The following is a 16,437-nucleotide window of genomic DNA, read 5'->3' as shown; positions in this document are numbered from 1 at the left end:
CAGAGAATACAAATACAGAGCACTGCAATGCCAGATCGATACGCACACAAGCACTGCAATGCAAAATCAAGTACGGAGTGCTGCAGTAAAAAAACGCAATACAGCATCATACAAAGCGGGACGCTCTCAGGTAACATTCGATACAAGTACAGATTGATGCAATGCAATACAAAACACAGTACAGAGCCGTGCAATGCAAGACGGTCCCAGGTATCGCTCGCTACAAGTACGGAGCGCTGCAATCCAAGACCGGTACAGACACAAACAATGCAATGCTAGATCAAATACAGAGATCCACAAGAAAAAAACAATACGCGGCTATACGAGCCTATACATATTCAAATACAGAGCTCCACATTACAAAACACGATACGAGTTCATACAAGGCAATACAGTCTCCAATAGCGGTCCACGCAAGTAGCGAGTGCTGCAGTGCAACACGCCCAAACATTGAAATAAAAAAATCAAATATAGAGCACTACAACACAACAACAATACAGAGCAATACAAGGCAATACAAAACAAAATACAGTGCTACGAGAAAGAAATACAGGGCCGTACAATTCAATAGAAATAGAGCACGGCAATACAACACACAATAAAGGACTATTCGGTGCGAGACACTCACGTGGCATACGATACGAGGCATGATAATACAGTTGAAAAGAACACAAAACGCTGCAAAACGATGCAGTCGCAGATGGTGGTCAAAACCAATACGGAGTTCTGAGAAGCCAGGATGTAAGACCTGAGCCCGTAACGAGGCAGAGATGAAATGCTGCAGGGGAACTCTACGGTAGCAGAACTGCCACGAGCAGAGCTTTCACGGTGGCCTAGATCACCTCCGCAAAGGGGACTCTCCAGAAAGACCTCTGATGAAAACCGCGCCTTAAGCTCCAGTCGCAAGATGAGGAACGCTTGACCAAGGCTCTAGGCCAAAGCAGCGAAGCTTGAGACACCCAGTGCACACCGACCAAAGGGCACAAGAGTGCAGAAGGTAGATACCTGTACAAAGCATCACATGCAAGACTAATCACACAACACAAATGACACTGGGAAAGACACACAGGCCAGAACAGTCACGCCCTAAAGGACAGATGCCAGGACCTCTGTCCGCCCCAAACTTAACAGACCCTAAACAGCTCCCTCCGCAACCCTGGTGTTACACCTCCTGCCGGCCTCACCCCACCCACAGCTTTGGCCCTGGACTTACCTTTGAGGGAAGGATGCAGAATCCGTCCTCATTGAGCACATCATAAAATCAGATGCTCCTGCATTCCACGTGTTCTACATCAGTATCTGCATAACATATATAAACGCACACGCCTCACTAACATTACTGACTGGAAGCATCACATTAGCAAAGACCGCTCCCTTCCACAAGATACCCAGTTGCCGATATGTAACTTAGGAAGGCCAGCAATATTGCTAGCATTTTGGAATACCGTCTAGAGTCCAACAAAAGCTTGCAATTAAAAACAAACCCCCCAAAAAACCCAAACTTGAGGCCCCACACCTACAAGCCTGAACGCTGTCAACATTCAGTCTTCTTTGCCACTGCTGATCGTCCCCTCCCACATAGCTCCCATCATCAGTTCAAAACACCATTGAAAAGATAGACTGCACAGCCTGCCAAGGAGCAACTCCATGCGAGCTCACTACCCAACCGCTGCCTGAACAGTCGAGGCCTATCAACAGATTAAGCATGATCTCCTATCGCTATGCCACGTAACCCTCACTCTACACCCCTGGGCAGAGAAGCACGAAACAAAACACACACAGAGACACAGACCAACATTACACACACCGCCACCAACAATGGGATTCAAAGAACAGAGAAAACTCTCGGCGACAAGAATGACTCCCCAACGGGAGATGCTGTCCAGCAAGACGACCAGCAGGGCCACAGTGGCCCAGAACAAGGGGGCTCTACGGCAGCCCCAGAAGAGCAGAGTTGAACAGAATGGTCCGTTACAAGAAGTTACGCTCTAAACAGAGACGATGGATCTGCAAGAAGCTGGCTTCAAGACCTAAGAACACAAGATCGCAGGGAAGAAGTCCCACAGTCCATGAAAATGGACCGGAAGAGAGAAGAGCTGCTGACACAGCCTGAGATGACACCGCAAAAGAGAACCGATGGGAAACTTCCAAGATGTGACACCGCTCCATGCTTTATGTGCAAAACGTAAGATGAGAAGCGCCCAATGGACACTATGCCAAAGAGTACAGGCATTCCAGACCCTAGGAATGGCACCTGATATGCATAATGTGCTCATTGAGCACAGAGAGCAATGACGATGTTGAGACACAGGTAAAATCCAAGACACAAAACACAGACCACACAGATGACACCACCACAGACACAGTTCTGGAACTACCCCGCCCCCTCGGGCTACAGAGAAACCCCTTCCCTTGATCCGCCCAAAGCGGCCTGTTCCTGGACAGCCCTCTCCCCTACACTAGCTGCACAAGCTCTCCCTGAACTGCCCAACTGTACTCCCCTCCCTCCAGACCCTTCCAAGCCCCTGGACTTAGCTTTCAGAGGGACGCGGGCTCTAAATCCAACCTCGACCAAAAATGCATTAGGTATCTGGGATGCTCCTGCAGTCACCAGGTTGCACTTCACCACTGAAAAAGAGAAAACCCAGAAACACTGCTGACAGTAAGCATCACACTGGCCAAGACCAACCTCTTCCACAAAAACCCCCTCCTCAGAAGAACTGGGGTGCTCTGCTCACCTGCTCATTCCAGAGTCGGACGCCGCAGCCATCGTTGCTTGCGATACCTGAGACACCAAGAGACACAAAATGATCATTGCACCCGTGAGAACTCACCCGACCCACACTCCTCCTTGCTACCGCCCCAGCTCACCTCAAACAGTTGTCCAATGCCAAAGGCGGCCCGCTCAGCCCCTGCAAAACCAAGAGAGACACCCCTCACTTAGTTGCTGCACAATAATTTGCTCTCACACGCTCACCGGGCCCACAACTGCCTCACCTTCTCGGACTTCATGTCAGCATGCTGCTTTGCTCCTCCGAGGATATGAGCGGCACCCGCAATAAAATCAAAGCAAACGGCACATGCTGAGATACTGCCGAAAGCCAAAGCTTGCCTGCATCAATCCCAACCTTCTGCTCCTGTACCTTAGCTGGTCATCCACCCTGGCCCTGCCATTTACGCATTCCCTGGTTTCCCCGAGCGGAGCAGTTCCAAAAGGCAAGCACACACAGGCACAGACCAACATTACACACAACACCAAAAACAATGGGATTCAAGAAGAGAGAAAACTCTCCGCAAGAACAATGACTCCCTGACGGGAGATGCTGTTGGACAAGGAGTCCGACAGGGCCGCAATGGCCCAGAGCGAGGAGGCTCCACGGCAGCCCCAGAAAACCGGATTAGAACAGAATGGTCCGTTACAAGAAGTTACGGTCAAAATGGAGACGATGGATGTGCAAGAAGCCCGGCTTCAAGACCTGAGAGCATAAGGATGCAGGGAACAAGTCCCACAGTCCATAAAAATGGACCGGAAGAGAGAAGAGCTGCTGCTGACACAGCCTGGAACGATGCCGCAACAGAAAGATGCAAGACTGATCCACGCTTTACGCTTGTAAGGCAAGAAGAGAAGATCTGAATTTGCGCTATGCCAATGAGTACATGCATTCGAGACCCCAGCTATGGCATGGAGGCACATGATGAACTTCGTGAGTGCAAAGAGAAACAAGGATATCGAGACCAGAGGAAGGTCTGCGACACAAGACACACCACAAAAACAACATAGCGCTGATGACACAGGCTGGAACTGCCCTGCCCATGCTAGTCCTAGGATGCAGAGAAACTCTGTCCCTTTCTGTGCCCAGAGGGGCCCGCTCCTGCACAGCCCTCTCCCCTGCACTAATGTTACAAGCCCTGCCCGCAATGCCCAACTGTGGTCCCCTCCCTCCAAACCCTTCCCAGCCCCAGTCCCTCGACTTAGCTTTTGGAGGGCCGGGAGTCTGAATCCATCCTCGACAACAAGCGTGTTGGCTAACTGGGGTGCTCCTGCAGTCAATAGGTCCGCTTCGTCATCTGAAAAAGAAAAAAAGATGAGGACATCACAGACCACACACGGTGCTGACAGTAAGCATCACACTGGCCAAGACCAACCTCTTCCACAACAATCCCCTCCTCAGAAGCACCAGGATGCTCTGCTGCTCACTTGTTCTTTCCGGAGTCGGACACTGCAGCCATAATCGCCTCTGCAACCTAAGATGCCAAGACACGCAAAATGATCATTGCGCCCGTGAGAAGTCACCTGCCCTACGCTCCTCGCTGCCACCCTGACTCACCTCAAGAGCTTGTCCAATGCCAAAGGCGGCCCGCACGGCCCCTGCAAAACCAAGACAGAGACATCTCACTGAGTTGCTGCACAGTACTTTGCTCTTACACACTGACCCGGTCCACAACCGCCTCACCTTCTCGGACCTCTTGTCAGCATGCTGCTTTGCCCCTTCAGGACTATGTGTGGCACCTACAAAAAGAAAACAGAAGACGCATGCTGAGATACCGCCCAAAACTGCCACCTGCCACACCGGTTCCCACCTCCTGCTCCTTTACCTTGGCTGCTCACCTGTATTGCCCCTGAGATTTACATGTTGCCATGCTGGGGCTCAGGTACCACCTGGGAAACACAAACAGGGATGGTAATTTCACCAAAAACAGCACTCCAGAAAAATAACTGCTACTTCAGCCTACTACTCATTGCTCACCTTGCCCGAGTCACCCCTGGTGCCGATATCATGCTTCACTCGTTGCTTTGAACCTACAATATTGAAAAAAAAAGAACAAACCACCAACTGTAAGGCAGTCGTATAGCTACTAATCATGTCTTCCCTTCAACACCACGCGCCAACCCACCTCCTAATGATGCTCTGCTCAGCGCCTCGATTGGTTTTTGGTGCCCATCTTGTTCCCTGGCACCTGAAATAAGTATTGAACAAGTCACCCATATGCTGCTTAAGTCATCAACAATTCCAGATGTATTGATTTGATTTTGGAATAGCACCTAGAGTCCAAAATACAGCCTGCCATTACATAAAGGAATAAAGGGCCAAACTTAAAGGCCCCCCATGCATAAGCCTTACCACCGTCAACATTCAATCTGCTTTGCTGCTGATGATCAGCCCCTCCCACATGACTCCCATCACCTCTATAAAACACTGTTGAAATGACAGTCCACACCGTCTGCCGACGGCCGCTCCATCTGAGCTCGCTTCCCAGCCTCTGCCTAAACAGTCTAGGCCTGTCAACCTATTAACCGCAGCCTCTTATCGCTATGACACCTACCCCTGACTATACCCCTGGGCAGGGCAGCTCCAAGCCAAAACACACACACAGGCACAGACCAACATTACACACACCACCACAAACAATTGGATTCAAATAAGAGAGAAAACTCTCTGCAAGAACAATGACTGCCGGACGAGAGAAGCTGTCGGACAAGGAGACCGACGTGGCCGCAACAGCCGAGAATGAGGAGCCTCCGTGGCAGCCCCAGAGAAACAGTAGAACCAAATGGTCCCTTACAAGAACTTGCGGTCAAAATGGAGATGATGGATGTGTAAGAAACCTGTCTTCAAGACCTAAAAGCATAAGGATTCCAGGAAAAACTCCCACAGTCCATGACAATGGACCGGTAGAGAGAAGAGCTGCTGACACAGCCTGGAACGACACCGCCAAAGAGAACTGACCAGAAGTTTTCAAGACACAAGACTGATCCATGCTTTACATTTGTAAGCCAAGAAGAGAACCTCCCAGTTGGCACTATCCAATAGGTACAGGCATTTGAGGGCCTAGAAATGGCATCCAAGGCACCTGATGAGTTTATTGAGTGCAAACAGAAACAAGGGCATCAAGAACAGAGGAAGGTCTACGACACAGAAGACACCACAAAAACAACATAGCACCACAGACGCAGGCTGGAACTGCCCTGCCCATACTAGTCCAAGGATGAAGGGAACCCCCTTCGCTTTACATGCCTAGAGAGGCCCGCTCCCGCACAGCTCTCCCCTACGCTAACTTTATAAGCCCTGCCCACAATGCCCAACCGTGTTCCTCTCCCTCCACATCCTTCCAGCCCCAGTCCCTCAACTTAGCTTTTGGAGGGTCAGGGGTCTGAATCCATCCTCAACAAAAAGCACATTGGCTAACTGGGAAGCTCCTGCACTCGCCTGGTTCTGCTTTGTCATCTGAAAAGGAAAAGAGCCAGAAACAGTGCTGACAGGAAGCATCACACTGGCCAACACCAACCCCCTCCTCAGAAGCACCCGGGTGCTCTGCTCACCTGCTCGTTCCAGAGTCGGACGCTTTGCCATCATCACTTCTGCTGCAACAGATACCAAGAGACACAAAATTACTATTATGCCCGTGAGAAGTCACCCGCTCGACGCTCCTCCTCGCTGCCATACCAGCTCACCTCAAACAGTTGTCCAATGCCAAAGGCGGCCGGCACAGCCCCTGCAAAACCAAGAGAGACACCCCTCAATGAGCTGCTGCACTATAATTTGCTCTCACACACTGGCCCGGCACACAACTGCCTCACCTTTTCAGACCTCTTGTCAGCATGCTGCTTCCCCCCTCTGAGGATATGTGCGGCACCTGCAATAAAATCAAAGAAAACAGCACATGCTGAGATACTGCCCAAAAACAAAGCTCGCCTCCATCAATTCCAATCTCCTGCTCCTTTATTTGGCTGCTCACCCACTCTGCCCCTGCCATTTATGGATTCCCTGGTTGCCCTGGGCAGAGTAGTTCCAAGGCAAGCACACACAGGCACAGGCCAACATTACACACAACACCACAAACAAAGGGATTCAAGAACAGAGAAGACTCTCTGCAAGAGGAATGACTCCCTGACGGAAGACGCTGTCGGACAAGGAGACCGACTGGGCCGCATTGGCCCAGAGCGAGGAGGCTCCACGGCAGCCCCAGAAAACCAGATTACAAACAGAATGGTCTGTTACAAGAAGTTATGGTCAAAACGGAGATGATGCATGTACAAGAAGCCCGGCTTCAAGACCTAAGAGCATAAGGATGCAGGGTACAAGTCCCACAGCCCATAAAAATGGACCGGAAGAGAGAAGAGCTGCTGGCACAGCCTGCAATGATGCCACAAAAGAGATGCAAGACTGATCCACGCTTTATGCTTGTAAGGCAAGAAGAGAAGATCTGAATTGGCACTATGCCAATGAGTACACGCATTTGAGACCCCAGCTATGGCATGGAGGCACATGATGAACTTCGTGAGTGCAAAGAGAAACAAGGATATCGAGACCAGAGGAAGGTCTGCGACACAAGACACACCACAAAAACAACATAGCACCCAAGACACAGGCTAGAACTGCCCTGGCCACCTGGGCTGAAAGAAACCCCTTCCTTCCTTTACATGCTCAAAAGGGCCTGCTCCTGGACAGCCCTCTCTGCTATGCTAACTTTACAAGCCCTCCCTGCAATTCCCAGCCATGGTCCCCTCCCTCCAGTCCCTCGACTTAGCTTTTGAAGGGCCAGGGGTCTGAATCAATCCTTGACAACAAGCATGTTGGCTTATTGGGATGCTCCTGCAGTTGACGGGTTCCGCTTTGTCATCTGAAGAGGGGAAAAAAAAAAAAACACACACAGAAACAGTGCTGACAGGAAGCATCGCACTGGCCAAGACCAACCTCTTCCACAACAACCCCCTCCTCAGAAGCACCGGTGTGCTCTGCTCACCTGCTCGTTCCAGAGTCAGACGCTGCAGCCATCATCGTTTCTGCTACCTCAGATACCAAGTGACAAAATTACCATTGTGCCCGTGAGAAGTCATCTGCCCCACACTGCCACCCTGGCTCACCTCAAGAGCTTGTCCAATGGCAAAGGTGACCCACACAGCCCCTGCAAAACCAAAAGAGATACGCTTCACTGAGTTGCTGCACAATACTTTGCTCTCACACACTGACCCGGCCCACAATTGCCTCACCTTCTCAGACCTCTGGTCAGCATGTTGCCATGCCCCTCCAAGTCTGCATGTGGCATCTGCAACAATCACAGCAGAGAGACACACGTTGAGATACTGCCCAAAACCACACAGTCTACCCACACCAACTGCCATCTCCCAGCCTTTACCTTGGCTGATCACCTGTGTTTTCTCTGCCATTTACATGTCCATGCTGTAGCTTGGGTACCGTCTACAAAACACAAAGGACACTTATAGCTTCACCAACAATACGACTCCTGAAAAATAACTGATACTTCAGCCCACTGGTCATAGCTCACCTTGTTGAAGTCACTGCTGGTGCCGTTATCTCACTGCGCTTATTCCTTTGCACCTTCAAAATAAACACACAAACCACAAACTAAGTGGAGTCACGTAGCCACCGGTCACATCTTCCCTCGACATCATGCACCAACCCACCTTCTTTTGGCGCACCGCTCACCACCTCTGCAGCTCTTTGATGCCCATCTTGTCCACAGGCGACTGCAAAAAGTTAATAAACGTCACCCAGAGGCTGACGAAGACCTTAGAGTCCAGCTCCATTGCTTGATTTCAGAATACTATCTAGAGGCCAACTCTAGCCTGCCATTAAGAAAAAACAATGTAAAAAGGAAAAAACTTTAGACCCCACACATAGAAACCTGAATACTTTTGAGATTCAATCCGCTTCGCTGCTGTCAATCAGCCCCTCCTACACAACTCCAGTCATCTCTGTAAAACACTGTTGAAATGAGAGTCCACACTGCCTGCTGATGGCCGCTCCATTCAAGCTGACGGCCCAGCCTCTGCCTAAATAGTCTAGGCCTGTCGACCTATTAACCACAGCCTCTTATCGCTATGACACCTACCCCTGACTCTATGTCACTGGGCAGGGCAGCTCCAAGCCAAAACACATAGGCACAGACCAACATTACACGCACCACCACAAACAATGAGATTCAAAAGAGAGAAAACTCTCCGCAAGAACAATGACTGCTGGACCAGAGAAGCTGTCAGACAAGGAGACCGGCAGGGCTGCAATGGCCCAGAGCGAGGAGGCTCCACGGCAGCCCCAGAAAAACAGGAGAACCCAATGGTCCCTTACAAGAAGTTAAGGTCAAAATGGAGACGATGGATATGCAAGAAGCCCAGCTTCAAGACCTAAGATGGTAAAGATGCAGGGAACAAGTCCCACAGTCCATGAAAATGGACCGGTAGAGAAAAGACCTGCTGGCACAGCCTGGAACACCGCAAAAGAGAACCGACTAGAAACTTCTGAGGCATGAGATCGATCCATGCTTTATGCTTGTAAGGCAAGAAGAGACACGCCCAATTGGCACTATGCCGATGAGTAGGGGCATTCAATACCCCAGGGGTGGTGCCTGATGTGCATAATGTGCTCCTTGACTGTGAAGAACAACAAGGATGTTGAGACCCTGGTAAGGTCTAAGACACAGAAGACAGATGACACAAACAACACAGCACCACAGACACAGGCTGGAACTGCCCTGCCCACTTGGGCTGAAGACAAGCCCCTTCCTTCCCTTTACATGCCCAAAGGGGCCTGCTCCTTCACAGCCCTCTCCCCTACGTTAACTTCACAAGCCCTCCCTGCGATGCCCAACCATGGTCCCCTCCCTCCAGACCCTCCCCAATCCCTCAACTTAGCTTTTAGAGGGTCAAGGGTCTGAATCCATGCTCAACATGAACACGCATCAGCTAACCAGATGCTCCGGCAGTCGTCACGTTCTGCTTCCTCCTCTGCAAAAAAAGAAAACCCACAAACAGTTCTGATGGTAAGCATCATGCTGGCCAACACCAACATCATTCACAGCATCCCCCTCAGAAGCACTGGGATTCTCCGCTCACCTGCTCGGTCCAGAATGGGATGCTGCGGCCCTCATCGCTCTTGCTAACCTAAGATGTCAAGAGACACAAAATTACCATTGCACTGCTGAGAAATCACCTGCCCCAGGCACCTCCTCGCCGCCACCCTGGCTCGCCTCAAACACTGGTCCGATGCCAAAGGCAGGCCGCACAGCCCCTGCAAAACCAAGAGAGATACGCGTCATTGAGGTGCCGTACGATACTTTGCTCAGAGACGCTGATCCGACCCACGACCTCCTCACCTTGTCAGATCTCTTGTCAGTGTGCTGCTTTGCGCATCCAAGACCATGTGACACCTGCAAAGAAAACAAAGTAGAAAACACGTGCTGAGATACTGCCAAAATTGCAGCCTGCCCGCACGGATTCCAGTCTCCTGCTCCTTCACCTTGGCTGCTTGCCCGCGTCGCCCCTGCTGTTTACATGTTGCCACCTCAAGTCTCTGGTACCACCTGAAAAACCACAAACAAGGGATACTGATAACTTCAATGACAATACCCTACCAGAACAATAACTGCTACTGTAGCCTACTACTCATTGTTCTCCTTGACCGAGGCACTCCTGGTGCCCATATCCTGCTTTGCTTGTTTCTTTGCACCTACAACATTGGGGAAAAAACCCACCAACCATAATGCAGTCACATAGCCACTGAATGCATCCTCCCTCTGATGCTATGCACCCATCTGCCTTCATAGAGCAGTCTGTTCAATGCCTCCATTGGTCCTCCGTGCCCATCTTGTTCCCTGACATCTGAAACAAAACATTGAAAAAGTCACCTGGATGCTGCTCAAGCCATTAACTGTTCCAGATGTATCGATTCCATTTTGGAATACTATCTGCAGTGCAACTGCAGCCTGCCACTAAATAAAGGAAAAAAGGGCCAGACTTCAAGCCCCACACATACGAGCCAGAACGCTGTCCAGATTCAAGCTCCTTTACTGCTGCTGATTGACCCCTCCCACGCAGCTCCCAGCACCTCCTCTAACCACTGTTCAAATGACAGACCATGCAGCCTGCTGATGGCTGCTCCCTGCGAGCTCGCTGCCCAACCTCTGCCGCAACAGTCTAGGCCTATCGACATATTAACCACAGCTTCCTATCGCTATTCCTTCTACCCCTGACTTTACACCCCTGGACAGAGCAGCTCCAAGCCAACACACAGGCACAGACCAACGGTACACACACCACCAAAAACAATGTGATTCAAAGAAGAGAGAAAACTCTCCGCAAGAAGAATGACTCCCCGACAGGAGACGCTGTCGGGCAAGACGACCTACGGGGCCAAGACGGCCCAGAGCGAGGAGGCGCTACGGCAGCCCCAGAAAAACAGACAACGCAAGAGACCTTACAAGAAGTTACGGTCAACACAGATGACGGATGCACGAGAAGCCCGGCTTCAAGACCTAAGAAAGTAAGGATGCAGGGAAGAAGTCCCACCATCCGTGAAAATGGACCGGTACAGAGAAGAGCGGCTGACACAGCCAGGAATGATGCCGCAAATGAGAACCGACCGGAAACTTGCGAGATGTGACACCAATCCATGCTTTACACTCACAGGGAAATAAAAGAATCACCCAATTGACAGTATGCCACTGACCACAGGCATTCGAGACTCTAGGGATGGCACCTGATATGCCTAAGATGCTCGTTGAGCACAAAGACCAATGAAGAACTGGAGAACCAGGTAAGTTTTAAGAGGCATAAGACGGACCACACAAACAACACAACACCACAGACACAGGCCGGAACTGCCCTGCCCGCCGGGGCTTAAGAGAAACCCCTTCCCTTTACTGGCCCAAAGGGGCCTGTTCCAGGACAGCCCGCTCTCCTATGCTAACTTCACAAGCCCTCCCCACGATGCCCAACGGTGGTCCCCTCCCTCCAGACCCTCCCCGGGCCCCGATCCCTCTACTTCGCTTTCAGAGGGACACGGCTCTAAACCCATCCTCGACAGAAAACGCATCGGATATCTGGGATGCTCCTGCAGTCGCCAGGTTCCGCTTCCTCCTCTGCAAAAAGAGAAAACCCACAAGCAGTTCTGACAGTAAGCATCACGCTGGCCAACGCGACGCCTTCCACAACATCCCCGTCCTCAGAAGCACCAGGATTCTCTGCTCACCTGCTGGGTCCAGAATGGGATGCTGCGGTCCTCATCGCTCTTGATAACCCAAGATACCAAGAGACACAAAATTACTGTTGCGCTGCTAAGAAATCATCTTCCCCATGCTCCTCCTTGCTAACGCCCTGGGTCACCTCAAACGTCGATCCAATGCCAAAGGCCCCTGCAAAAGCTTGTATCTTCACTGACAATAGGACACCTGAACATTAACTGCTACTGCAGGCAGCGAGTCACAACTCACCTTGCCCGAGTCACCTCTGCTGCCCGTAAACCCGCTTTGCGCCTTCAAAATTAAAAAAACACCCACAAATCAAAACCTAAAAGCTAGTCCTATAGCCACCGGTCACATCTTCCCCCTGACATCACATGCGAACCCACCTTCTTGCAACGCTCCACACACCCCTCCTCCGTCACCCTTTGGTGCACAGCTTGTTCCTCTGCATCTGCAAAACACATATTGTAGAAGTCACCCCAATGCTGAAAAATGCTGTTCGCTTGAGAAACGCCCCATCTCTGTACAAATGTGTACAAGATGCTCACCTTAACCCCTGCTGGACAATGTCATTGTCAATCTGATTAAGAGACATGGTGCCAGCAAGTTACACAGTAAACAGCACTGCTAGTGAAAAAAACACAAGGCTCCATCTTCAATCAAGTCAGGAGTTCAAGGAAAGCGCAATGCATCTAGAATAAAGAAAACAACACATACTATTAAACATTCTCAGCACCCACAAACTCTGAATAAAAAATTACTGACCTGAAGAAAAAGTCTGTGTACTAGGCTGGTACTCTGTACTAGATCCACTGCCGAGCCTCGACTCATCCTGAAAGTCCTACCTCAAACAAAGACCTCTGCTTCTCTAAACACCAAAATGCATTTCCCTGAGTAGCTTAGCTCAAAAGCTGTAACTAACTGAAGAAAGAGTAGACCTCTAAGACCAAAGCAAGCCACGAGTGGAATAAGTTCCCCCTCCCGGCAGCTGCGGCTCATATACTCCCAGCCTCGCCCACCACCCTTCCCATGCTCCCCTGGGAAAGGGGAGGGGTGAACCACCAAAAGGTATAAAGCCAGTGGGAAGAGCAGCAGCAAGTTCTCTCATCTGCCTTAAATTTACATTGAGTGAAGCATCAACTGGAGACAGCAACCCTTACTGGAAACAACAATGCCTGGTCTTCTACTGTAACTACATCTGTCACAGCAGCAATGTGACCAAGTAAGTAATTAAACTTAATTTTTCTGTGATGTGGATAGAAAAAGAGGTCCTACTAAGCTATGTAAGAATGTAGTTTGCTAAATGCAGTAACAATATTATTACCAAAATTTATGCTTTTTGGTTTCCTATTAAAAAAACCCCAAAATGCTATGGGTTTACTCTTTGTTTCTAGTGAGACAAGGCTTACGACCTAACTTTCCCCAGAACTATTTTCTGGATAGGACTGAATAACAAAGCAGAATTTGATTCTGTAAGGATCTTTTCTCAAAAATATCTCTGGTAGCAATGTAAATTATTTACCGTCAACGGCAGATAATTCAGAGCTGCTTTGAAGGTCTCTCTGGCTGACTCCCTTAAGACAGCTAGGTGAGTCCCACAGGACAGAAAATGGGGAAAAAAAAAAAATAGAAATACAAGAAACATATTGGAAATTGTACAAAAGAGGCCTGACTAATACCGAAGTAGACAGAAGAAAAATAAATTGCAAAACTCAACAAAAAAACTCCATGGGAGACAGGTCGATAAAAACAGATGAAGGCTATCGCTTTCTCTAAAAAACCAAAGAGGAGATAAGAGCTGATGACAGACATCTTTACGGTGCCAGCTACCAAATAGAAGCATACGATAAGACGGAAAAGAAAAAATTACGCTCTAGATGGCTTTGAAAAACAATCCGGTAGAATGGGAGGTGTCATCACAGGGATCGGAGCGGTCCCGAGGGAGCCAGAGAGATTGACGAAGTCTCCAGGATGTGGCGAGCGGACACGATGCAAAACTCCGCAGGGTGTTCTGGCAATGTACAGATGTCCTCAGGGGACGAGCGCCCGAAGGGAGACATCCTATGTGGCAGCGAATAAGGTAAGAGAGCTCTGGGGCTCAGGGAAAGCCTGAGGAAGGGAAGGTGGAAGAGTGACAGGGAGCAGAGCAGAAGGAGTCACTGCAAACAGATGTAGGTTGCTGGGTAGAGGGAGACCTAGAACTGCAATTTTCCCAAGAAAGAGGAAAGAAAGCAGTGGGAGAAGAATGAAATAATAACAGCTGGGCAGATGTAGAAAGGAAGCATAGAAGGCGACAAGATACGGGGTGGTGTTGGCAGAAGAACGTAACGCTTTGGGGAGCCAGACAGCCCAAAAAGGAGAGGGAAGCAGGCAGAGATCTGGAGAAGCACGGTGGGGATGGGCCTGGACTCATGACTCACCGCAGCTCCCGTCAGGAGACCTTCGCTACCCCGACCCTTCTCTCTCTGTCTCTGCCACCTTCATCTTCCGCAGTGCCAGCTGCCCAATCCTAGCCTCGACGCTTCTGTCCCATGAGGTTTCCCAGATGCGTGGTGGCTCACACATGCAGCTGACAGAAGCAGCGAGCTCCTGGAGCCATGTGCTGGCAGTGCGCTGTGTCGGGGATGGCTCCGAGCAATCCTTCCTCGCCGTGGGTCTGGCTGTTTCTTGCCGGAGGCAGCTGCCTGCAGAACACCCTTTGATTTGCTCCTCGGCCAGCTCCTGCGCACAAGCATGCTCGGGCAGCCCCCTTCCCAGTAGGAGCCCCTTGCACAGCAGGGCCAGCCTCAGCCTCACTGGCTGCACCAGGGGCTGCCCCGGCCCATCCCTGCCCCCATCCTTTTTAACACCTTGGCCCAACCTCATTCTTACCTCACGGGTCCCACCTGGGCTGCCCTGGCCCACAGCTGGAGCCCATCCTGAACAGACAGGGGCCTTGGCTCCTGCCCCGAAGCACGTGGCCCCCTCCCCCTCTGCAGCCACCTTGGAAAAAAAAAGGGACGAAAAAAACCTGAAAAATTGGGACAGTGAATTAAAATGCAGACGCAGAAAGAAAATCTAAAAAGTGTGGGCACTAAAGAAAGAGAAGAAATAGCTAAAACTCAAGACATCGAAGCAACAAAAGCAGGTGTATGAAGAACATTTTTAAAATGATAGGCATGAAGAAACTAAAGGAAGTAATTATGAAATAGAGTTAGCAAACTAAAAAGGAGACTCAGAAAGAAAATTTAAAAACCGATAGCACAAAGGAAGGACAAGAAATAATTTTAAAGAAAAGCAAAAGGAATAAAAGCAGGTGTAAAAAGAAAATTTAAAAAGTGAGGGGATTAGGGAAATAAAGGGAAAAATGAACAAATAGAACAGCAAACTAAAAGAAACAGAGAAAGAAAACTTATAAAGTGAGGGTGCTAAGGAAACACAGGAAATAATTAAAATACGAGGACAGGGAGATAAATACAGCAACCGGGATAAAATTATACAGAACATTATAAAAGAAATTAAGGAAATAAGCCAAAATTAAAAGAGTGATGAGAAATTATACCGAGATGTAAAAAGAAAGAAAATCTAAAAAGCAATGGCGCTAAGGAAACCAGAGAAAACGTCATTAAAATGTAAAGGTGGCCAATGAGAGAAAAGTACAAAATTTAAAAAACCACAGAGATGAGGGAAATAAAGGGGAAAAATTAAAAATTATGGAAAGCAAACTAAAACAGAGATGTAGAAAATCTAAAAGGAAAGGACGCTAAGGAAAGAGAATGAATAATTAAAAATAAAGACATCAAAGGGAAAAAAGCAGACATCGAACACTCGGATATGAGGGGCATTAAGAATATAAAGGGAAAAACTAAAAAATAGAGGCAGCAAACTGAAAAAGCCTGAGAAAGAAAACAGAAAAAGCGACGACACTAAGGAAACACAACAAATATTTAAAAGAAATAACAGCAAAATAAAGACAAACTGGGATAAATGTACGAATTTTTAAAAGCGGGGCGGTTAGGGAAATAAATAGAAAAAAATAAAAAGAAACATTGGTAAACTAAAATGGAGATGCAGAAAAAAAATTTTAAAAGCAATGGTGCCAAGGGATAACGAGACAAAATAATTAAAAAAAAACCACAGCAAATGAGATAAAAATTCAATAATTTAAAAGCGCTGGGATTAAGAGAGGAAAGAACTTTAAAAAAGCAAGACCAAACTAAAAGGCAGCATTGTGGTTAGGTCCCTGCTGGCGACAAACAACCACGCAGTTGCTCTCTCCCTCCTCTCCCACCCCCGGTGGAACAGGGAGAAGAGTCGGAAGGAAAAGGCAAAACTTGTGAGTTGCGATAAAAACAGTTTAACAGAATGGCAAAGGGAGAAGAAAAATAACAATGATAATACTGATAAAAAGAATATACAGCATGCTATGTTCTTGCCGCCCAACGCTCAGCTTCCTCCCAACTAGCAAATCCCCCT

At 49.1% G+C, this 16,437-nt stretch overlaps 2 long non-coding RNA genes across 2 annotated transcripts; both read right to left on the bottom strand.

The window, feature by feature from the left end:
* Positions 1-335: 335 nt before the first annotated feature.
* Positions 336-2,916, bottom strand: LOC142362998 (uncharacterized). The gene is made up of 4 exons (XR_012765427.1): positions 2,872-2,916; positions 2,739-2,785; positions 1,214-2,628; positions 336-1,005 (listed from the first exon to the last, which is right to left on the bottom strand). It is a non-coding gene; the product is annotated as an uncharacterized LOC142362998 (long non-coding RNA).
* Positions 2,917-3,851: 935 nt separating this feature from the next.
* LOC142363046 (uncharacterized) lies at positions 3,852-4,803 on the bottom strand. The gene is made up of 6 exons (XR_012765448.1): positions 4,749-4,803; positions 4,610-4,660; positions 4,455-4,510; positions 4,329-4,369; positions 4,147-4,245; positions 3,852-4,068 (listed from the first exon to the last, which is right to left on the bottom strand). It is a non-coding gene; the product is annotated as an uncharacterized LOC142363046 (long non-coding RNA).
* Positions 4,804-16,437: the final 11,634 nt, after the last annotated feature.

The sequence above is a fragment of the Opisthocomus hoazin genome, chromosome 13, assembly GCF_030867145.1.
Source record: "Opisthocomus hoazin isolate bOpiHoa1 chromosome 13, bOpiHoa1.hap1, whole genome shotgun sequence".
Classification (NCBI taxonomy): Eukaryota; Metazoa; Chordata; class Aves; order Opisthocomiformes; family Opisthocomidae; genus Opisthocomus; species Opisthocomus hoazin.
Note: the sequence above shows the minus strand (reverse complement) of the source record. Positions and strands in the feature narration are given on the sequence as shown.